Source organism: Mustela nigripes, chromosome 7 (genome assembly GCF_022355385.1).
Source record: "Mustela nigripes isolate SB6536 chromosome 7, MUSNIG.SB6536, whole genome shotgun sequence".
Taxonomy (NCBI): domain Eukaryota; kingdom Metazoa; phylum Chordata; class Mammalia; order Carnivora; family Mustelidae; genus Mustela; species Mustela nigripes.
This window is the reverse complement of record NC_081563.1, coordinates 9,845,940-9,855,191: the sequence shown is the minus strand read 5'-3', so window position 1 is coordinate 9,855,191 and position 9,252 is coordinate 9,845,940. Positions and strand designations below refer to the sequence as shown.

Sequence of the window (9,252 nt, the reverse complement as noted above, 5' to 3'; positions counted from 1 at the left end):
TTTTTTTAGAACAAAATAAAGTCCTTTATAAGATCATCAGTTTCTTTTTGGAAAATATTTCAAAGTATTTGACATTCACAGACCTTTATGGGCAATGTGAGATATTTCTCAGGTTACCAGAACATAAATATATTTCAGACATTCACCAGTGAAGATAATTGATCTGTCTTAAGCTTGGACATAGACTTCATAATACACAGAACATGTAGTTGCTTTGAAAACATGCAAATTTAGAAGAAACAAATCAGTGTGTGCAGATTTCAGCAGGAAAAACTCTTTGAAGCCTGGGAGAAGCTGAATGTTCTTTTTGTAACGGGAAATTTGGAAGGTTAATTCCCCTTGGGTGATTTTAGGATGTTTCACCACAAGATGTAACAAAACAAAAAGGCAGAAGTATACTTTTCTGATCACCTGGAAAATCACTCTGACACTTTTATGATGAACTGATTTAATGTTAAAACATCCCAATTCTCTCTTACTAACCTGAAGGTACTGATAAGAAATGAGCACATTTTCTCATCTACTCACCTTAAACATTTTCCAGAATGATGAATACACATGAATTTTCTGATATTGTGACTGGCGGGCCCCTCTTTAGCTGTGTTCTTGGTCTGGAAAGTGTTTCATCTCTGGTTGAAAGCCCTTCAAACCAAGGACTCTGCATTTTATCTCTTTCCAATAGTGGTACTGAGCGCCGAGGATCTCTGGGAGCTATTTGATGATGGCCTTTAGTCTACTTTGAAAACCATTTGCATTTCAGAGCCTAAAAACAGAAGTGTTCATAAAGAGTTATATGGATTTGGAAATCTAAGGAACCAACTTTTGGTATTCAGCACATTTCTTTTTTTAATTCTTTCATTTACTCATATATTACATTCCACTGAAATTTACTGAGCACCTACAGATATTGAGTATTGTGCGAGGTGCTGAGATAGCAGTGGTGAGTAGACAGATCTGGTGTCTGGTCTCATGTCTATGGCAGACTTAGACCAATAAAAAATTGTATTAAAATGAGTAAAATTGGAACTGTGCTAAGTGCTATAAGAACATGTAAAAGTAAAATGGCAGAGAGTATTAAAAACATGTGCTATGTCCTAGCCAGTCTGCTAATCTTAGGGACAATCAATTGAATGGCAAATAATTCTTTGTTAAGAGTGCATTTAATTATTTCCAACCTCTCACCAAGACCTGCTATTGGTATTTAAACAGGGAAGTTAACCTGGTTGCAGCAATTGGGGACAGCTTTCCAAGGAGTAATATTTGAAATGAATGAACTGAACGGAACTAAGAGCTGAAGAATGAATCTGTAAGTACCAGGTAAGTTATAGAACAGGGGCTTCAGGCTCCGGAATGACTTGTGCAAATATGTAGCCTCCTACTTGTGACAGCCGGATCTTGGTCACAAGCAGCTTTAACGCACTGCTCAGTGCTCACCACCACCACCCCCACCCCAAGATCTGATCACACACACACACACACACACACACACACACACACACTCCACACTGTCAATATCCAGCCCTTTAGTATAAATGTCTGGAAAATAAAATGGAAACAGTGCCCAGACAAAGGGAGAGCAAAGTAAGAGTTTCCTTTAGAACATTCAGGGAACAGTGATGGCTCAGGAAAAGCTGCCTGTTCAGTAATGAGTGACAGGTGGACATGATTAATCTAGAAGAATGTACCAAACACACATATGCCCACAAGAAAGGAACACTAAATTAATAATGAAGATGAAAAGATGAGGTTCTTCAAGGGGGCTTCAAAGAAATGAAGAAAATATGAAGTAGAGACTCACCTGTACCCTCAAAGAAGTGAAAATGAGTATGGATTAAAGATTATGGTTGGAGGCATGCCTGGGTGGCTCAGTCAGTTGAGTGCCTGCCTTCAACTCAGGTCATGATCCCAGGGTGGTAGGATTGAGCCCTGCATGGGCTGAGCAGGGAGCTTGCTTCTTCCTCTGCCTCTCCCCTTGCATTTTCTCTCTCTCTCTCTCTCAAATAAGTAAAAATATTAGAAAAAAATGATGATTGGAGAATGAAGAGTGATGGCCTCTGAGCTGTGCCTCCCAGTCCTTCCCCCATCAGGGACTTGATTCTGGAGCTTGTATGAGTGCTAACAGGGAGAACTATCAGCCTCAGGGGTGCCTCAACCACAAGGCCACCTCGCCCCAGGACCAGTCTCCCCAGGGTGGCCAATGGCCGCTGACCAATCCAGCTAGAACTATAACGGCCAGGCTATTTTGCCTCATATGGGACATCGGTAATAAGACTTTGTAACTCCAGAGCTCCAGAGCTTCCCTTGAGATTGGCCACTGCTGCCATTTGGAACTACACCCAAGTTTAACTTTTCCCTCTGCTCCTCCCCACAGTATTCCTCTGCCTTTCACAGGTGTTGGCCCAGGAGCACCGCTCATAAATATACTTCATGCTAAACTCCTTCTCAGGCTCTCCTTTCTAACAAACCCAACCTGAGACAAAAATGCAAGCTATCCCACAGGAGATCCTAAGTTAAGAGCTTGAGATGAAGTGGAAAATGGCAGCACTCAGGAAAGAAATTAAACCAGATTATCCTGGAGTATTTGAAACCACACCAGAAGCAGCATCGAATAGAATTGACTTGCAAAAATAGAATCAGTTATGTGAAAGGTAAGTTTAAAAAACACCCAATGAAATGTGGCTGAAATGGGCCAAGAGGAAAGCAATCAGAGATGAAATGAGCTCTAGGGAAGTGAGATGCTTACACAAAGATTGGAGTTATTAAATAAAATAGCCAAAGAAATCACAGAAAAATGTAGAGTAGAATTTTTTTTTGAAGTTGAGAAATACATGAATCTGTAAGTGTGCACCTAATGTTTGCCTTAGTTTGAGACAACAACATAGGCGCACATATGTACTTTATTGGAAAGGTAATCTTAGGACACCAGGGAAGAAGAGAGGATAGTGGGAAAGTGAAGAATATGTTAATGAGCTGGTTTCTACTACAGGCCTCTAGGTCAGAGGTCCAAGATCCAACACACCTCAGAATTATCCCACCAGTAAATGGGAGACAGGGGCATTTGGCTGACTCCCACCCACCACTGCTGAGGTTGATTTTGGTGGCAGCAACTCTTCCATGCTAGGATGGTGAGCAACCAAGTGAATTCTGGACCCTGGATGAAGCCTTCAGGAAAAGGAAGAAGAGTAAATCCAAGGTTTGAGATGGGAAACTGTAGCCTTCTGGGACCTGTCTGCCTGGACAGATAAATTCAGATGGACCAAGAAGATACTGAGTGAGACATTGCTAGCTTTTTGGGAAAAAAAAAAAAAATCATAAAACATATCAAGACTGAGATTTAATTTGGTAAGCTTATTGAAATTCAGGGGCAAATAAAAATTGTGAGACTGTATAGAAGAAACATGTCACCTACAGAGAAGATACACACACACCCCCCATTAAAACAAAGGAGTAAACTTGTGGAGTGTTGTAGGATGATGAATACATCCGAGTAATAAAAAGGTGGCTAAAAGAAGTCCATGCAAACCGAATACTCCTCAGTGATACAGAATCTGTGGCATTAAAAGATTCTGAGTGGCCACTGGGTCTTTGGTGTCCATTGTTCTTCTGTTGTATCGCTCTTAGGAGGCCCATTAGGGGCACTCCATGAATACTGGCTGAGTGAATTAGCATGTGAATGAGGACACTTAAGGTGGAATAACATTAGTAATCACATACAGAAAAAGAGAGTTGCAATACATTCTCTCTGTTCAGAAAAAATATTTTAAGTATTATAGAAAGGAGTATATCATGCAGTATATAAGAAGTAAATATAAATAAAAAAGTAATAATTCTACCCAAATGTATGTGGTCAAGAGAAAGCATTATCTTTCTCCGACTCCCTAAACATAATCACTGCTGTGTTTCTACTGTTTTTGACTTGCCTATCTATATACATATGCAGTCACTTCCCCAAATTTGTGTATGTGGGCGTGAACATATGAGAAATGGGAGGTTAATATGTCTTCAATCTTCAAAAAAACAATTGATAAAAGTGAGCAAAGCTGTAAGTGCAAGTAAATGATGGAATTTAAAATAGTACTAAAGATATACTAAATTAAATATAAGTTAAATGAAAATAAGCACAAACATAACAACATGAACATACTCCAAACTAAAAAAAAAAAAAAAGAAAGAAAAAAGAAATTGTATAATAAACTCTAATGTCCAAGAGGAAATGAAAACTGCTGTAGATCCACACCTGGGTGATGACAATAATAAAAACCCTCTAAATCCTACAAGGTGAAGCTATATTCAGAGGAAAATGTGTAACATAAAGATGTGAATTTCATAATAAGAATTCACAAACTTAAATTAATTGACCTTCCAACAATAATTATATAGTAGAATAAAAGAGATTATGTGTGGAAAATATGAGAAATCAATAAAGATAAAAGTAGAAATTAATTTATTAGGAAATAACAAAATAGTAGAATTGATAAATAATCCCACAATTACTAAAGCAAGTAATGTAGTGAGTAATGAAGAGTAAAGGATATATAAAAATAGAAATTAAATGAGAAAATAAACACAGAGCCAGAGAATCTAATAAAAAATGTAAAGATTACATGAAATATGTAATTCTCTATAAAAATACAATAATTAAAATTAACTTGAAATCACTGCCTCCCAATAGCAAAGCAGCAGTTATAACATTTAAACAGTCTTGGACACCTTCACATGTAAATTATTTCATGAAGCAGGTGATTTTAATGGCACTTAAGCTGGTCCAGAGCTTTCTATATAAACATGCAAATATATGAGTTATAAGCAGATTCACTGTGGATTTATTTAATAATGAGAATATGAAAATTGTGTAGCTGTCCTTTGAAAACGTACAGATAAATAAAGTAGGATTCATCTACATTGGTGGTATGAGAACCAGGATATGGGGACATTATTCCAAAATTGCACAACAAGGAAAATTTTCCCAGAAAAAATAATGATAGAGTATTGCATGTGCTATATCTCAAAGGATGAGTAGGAATTAGTCCTATGAAGAATGGGTTAAACATTTTAGGGAGGAAACAATACTTGGAGATTTGTGTAGACGTAATCTAAACAGGACTGATTAAAATACCTCTGTGTGGGTTGGTGAGCCTGGGGCAAATGGTGTATACAGAAGGATGGAAAAAGAGGTTAGGGGAAAAAAAAAAAAAAGAGGTTAGAAGACTTGGTTCAGAACTTTATATAATCAAGGTATGACTCATCCAGTATCAAGAAAGAAACTGCATTGCAGAGTGCACTGTAGTCAATTTACATACTAGAAAAACACGTAAGGTAGGCATGTATGCACATGTTTATTGTAAAGCTTAATTCCTTTCCCTAGAAAACTGGCTGAATTATTAAAAATGCAATGCTATTGGAAAGTTATCTTTTATTGCCTTGGTTATTTGATATCTCTGCTTCAATTCTGGGTCCAGTTCTTGTCCATGTTCCGTGCCTGTGTTCTGGAATCATTATGTCTTTATAGAGGACTGGACCACCCCCAGAAAGGATTCAACCTCTCCAAAAGATTCATATTCCTTCTGTCTGCACTTCCTTAATATTCCCATTTCTGATCAAGCTTTTGTTACTTATTTTCCTATCCTTCTCCTTTGGGAACTTTGTAAAAGATGAAGTTGAAGGAGGCTTACTCTTTTTTTTTTTTTTTTTGTAAAGATTTTATTTATTTATTTGACAGACAGAGATCTCAAGTAGGCAGAGAGGCAGGCAGAGAGAGAGAGAGAGAGAGGGAAGCAGGCTCCCTGCTGAGCAGAGAGCCAGATGCAGGTCTCCATCCCAGGACCCTGGGATCATGACCTGAGCAGAAGGCAGAGGCTTTAACCCACTGAGCCACCCAGGGTGCCCCAAGGAGGCTTACTCTTTTTAACGTGCATGTTCTTCAAAGCAATAGGCTGTCCCATTGCCATAGCCCTGGGGGTGGTCACGTAAACTGCTTTGGGGTTTGGCTGAAACATTTCTCCCAGGTGAAGTTCTACCTAAAAATCTCTCTTACCATCAATCCCTTTGATTCCCATGTTTCCTTGTCAAAGAAATCTTCTTCTGTGAAACTCTGCTCTCACTTTGCCTTTCCTGCCTCACACTGCCCCTGTGGGTTTACTCGGGGTTTCAGAATCAGCATCCAGGTGGTGGTAGGGACCGGACATCCAAGTCATACCTGGAAGCATTTCCTGGGATGCTTTCTGTCCAGACTCATTGGCCATTCAACATTCTCCAAGAAAGGAACATGATTCTATCTTCTTACCCATTAATTATTCAACAAATATTTATTAAAACCTATTATTCATCAAGCATTGAGCTAGGTACTGGGAATACAGATATGAACAAGATATAGATGTTGCTATAACTCATCTCCCATGAGGAAGTAAGACAGGGAAACAGATCAAATCAGTAGACTGTGCTGCATGCAATGGAAAAAAGTGGTATGGGACCAGGAGGGGAGAGAAAGCTGTGCGGTGTGGGGAGAACACTGGTTGGGAAGACTTTCTTGTTTAAGTCACAAGTGAGTTCTACCATGATCCGGAGAAGGATGAAGGATGAGCCAGAGGAAGATGGTATGTGTGTGTGTGTGTGTGTGTGTGTGTGTATGTGTGTGTGTTGGGGCTGGTCATTAGGGATGCACAAGTTATGTAGAAAGTGGTGAAAAAGTAGCCCAGCACTTTCTGTACCAAAAGATAATAGGAAGGAGAAGTGCTTTCACCACCTGTATAATGATGCATTCGTTGAGCTTGTTGGTTTGTTTAACGTCAGCCTTTTGAATCTCTTAAAATCCGATGCCCGCATTTTAAGCAATTCTGAAGCAATTCATACATAGTAATACATAGAAAAACAACTACAGTGCCTTAGAAATGTGTTCTTTCACTTGCCTTTTCAACACAAGCATTCAAATGATGAACTTCATCTCCACCTTTAGAATCTAGAGTTTAGATAGAAGCAGCTCTCCAGGCATCTAGAAAAGAGACGAAAGTAAGTATTTATTGGCACAATTCGTTTTGTCTTACGCTTTCGGGCCATGATTTGGATCGAAGGGAGCGGAGAGGCTTCGGGTATCAAAGAGCTAAGTATTGTGAAGTGGCCACAGAAATTCCAAAGCTGTTTTTCATTCAGGAATATATTGCGAGTGTCTTTGGTGACCTATAGAAAATGATTTTATGCTCTTGCTCTCAATTTGAAAGAAAATCCTAGCACACAAGAGGCATTCGTCATTTGCTTAATGCCTGCGTGGCGCTGCAGTACATACATATGTGCAACCTAACAGATTGCAGGGGAAGGGGAATTCTTAAATGCCTGGCCTTCAGAGCTATTGATTCATTCGTTTATTTATTCATTAATTCAACAATTTGTTTTGTGCCTCAATTATCACGTGCAAGGCGCTGCCAATAAAGGTGGACAGGGGGGGCATGACTCCTGCCTTATGGGGAAGACATAGAGTGAATAAGCCCATAAATAAATGTAGATTCTACTAAATGCGACAAAGCAAGTAAGTGGGTGATTTGATACAGAATAATTTAGGGGTGCCACATTAGATATAAGGTAAAGACCCTCTTAACAAGTGAGATTAAAACCAAGGTTTGAGGGGCATTTGGGTGGCTCAGTGGATTAAGCCTCTGCCTTTGGCTCAGGTCATGATCTCAGGGTCCTGGGATGGAGCCCCGCATCGGGCTCTCTGCTCAGCGGGGAGCCTGCTTCCTCCATTTTCTCTGACTGCCTCTCTGCTTGCTTGTGATCTCTGTATGTCAAATAAATATATAAAATCTTAAAAAAAAATAAATAAAAATTGTAAAGTAAATTAAAAAAAAAAAACTACTTGGGATAGAGTGTGAGAGAGAGCCCAAGGGGTGGTTCAGAGGGAGAAACAGGCTCCCCACCAACCCGGGAGCCCGACCATGGGGCTGGATCCCAGGACCCTGAGATCATGACCTGAGAAAAGGCAGACGCTTAACCTATTGAGCCACCCAGGCGCCCTGAAAAGTAATTTGCATTAACTCTTTCTAGGACAAGAGGCACATGAGAGGGAGTGAGAACCAAGACAGAGTGAGACAGAATCAGGGAAGCAGAGGCAGGAGCAGGCTCTGTGTGCTGTTCAGAATCTCATGGGCTCCCTGTCATCTTCTGTGCTGACCAGAGTTAAGGAGGGGGGAAGTTACTTGCCCCCCCAGAATTGACTGACCAAAGGCCCTGCATCTCCTCACAGAAGGGTGTGGCCAAAGGAGTCAACAAAAGATTCAACATGGGGTTCACCGGAGTCTGGGCTTTGTCAAGTGTGCCGAGGACACATGTTGAATGAGAAGTGCTTGAGAGAAGTTGCCGCAGAGGACCAGGACAGTGACAGAGGTGGGTGTTCATCTCCCTCGGACCTTCCCACCCACAGGCCGTCATAAGCGTAGCAGTGGCAGTAACGGCTGCTGAGATCTGTACAAAAAGTTACAGGTCATAAAGTCGTCCTTGGTTCATGGTCATGATGGGTCTGATAATAATCCACTGCATTGTTAGTATTGCCCGGTGATTTTTAAATGAAGGGTGGTGGTCCTAAGAACACCCAGGTCATAAGGACAGAAAAGGGGTCTGATTGGTGTCATTATTAGTATCACTTTGGGACTATAAATTCTTGTCTCCTATTAGACATTACAGGTACCGATCATCGTCATCTTCTAGAGAGAACACCGAAGACAAGACTGGCAACCCACATTCGCCTCCATACAGTACATTATCGACAGCCCATTAGAACAGATTATGATGAGTCCTCCACGGAATGTGTTCTAGAAAACTTGTTACTATATAATCAATTCTTTCCCCTTTTTATCTTAGCTGCTGGGGGGTGTCCAATAAATTTCACATAAGTTTTCTTCTTTCCCTTTCTTTCATTTTAACTTTCCATGGGTTTGTAGATATCTGCGTTGATAACTATGTCTCTATGTGTTTCTACAACTACATTTACACTTACATCTCTGTGGCAAGCTGCCTCTCGTCTGGTTTGGAAGCAATCAAGACATAAATCATAAATATAGAGTAGAACTCAAAGCAATTGAACAACTTGTGAATCTAGACAGAGTATTTTGGCAGGAGAAAGTAAACCCATTTTTTAAGCGTATTAGCCTGAATAAAGACAGATTTCAGTGGGTTTGGATTTTGCATTAATTTTATTCAGATCTCCTTTATTTTAGTGTATTTGCTCACTCTCAGACTTTAAAAAAATGTCGAGCAGAGAAAAAC

The 9,252-nt window shown here is 39.9% G+C and overlaps 1 long non-coding RNA gene across 1 annotated transcript; it reads left to right on the top strand.

The window, feature by feature from the left end:
- Positions 1–1,243: 1,243 nt before the first annotated feature.
- LOC132022210 (uncharacterized) lies at positions 1,244–8,768 on the top strand. The gene is made up of 3 exons (XR_009405543.1): positions 1,244–1,317; positions 8,234–8,373; positions 8,662–8,768. It is a non-coding gene; the product is annotated as an uncharacterized LOC132022210 (long non-coding RNA).
- The last annotated feature ends 484 nt before the right edge of the window (positions 8,769–9,252 follow it).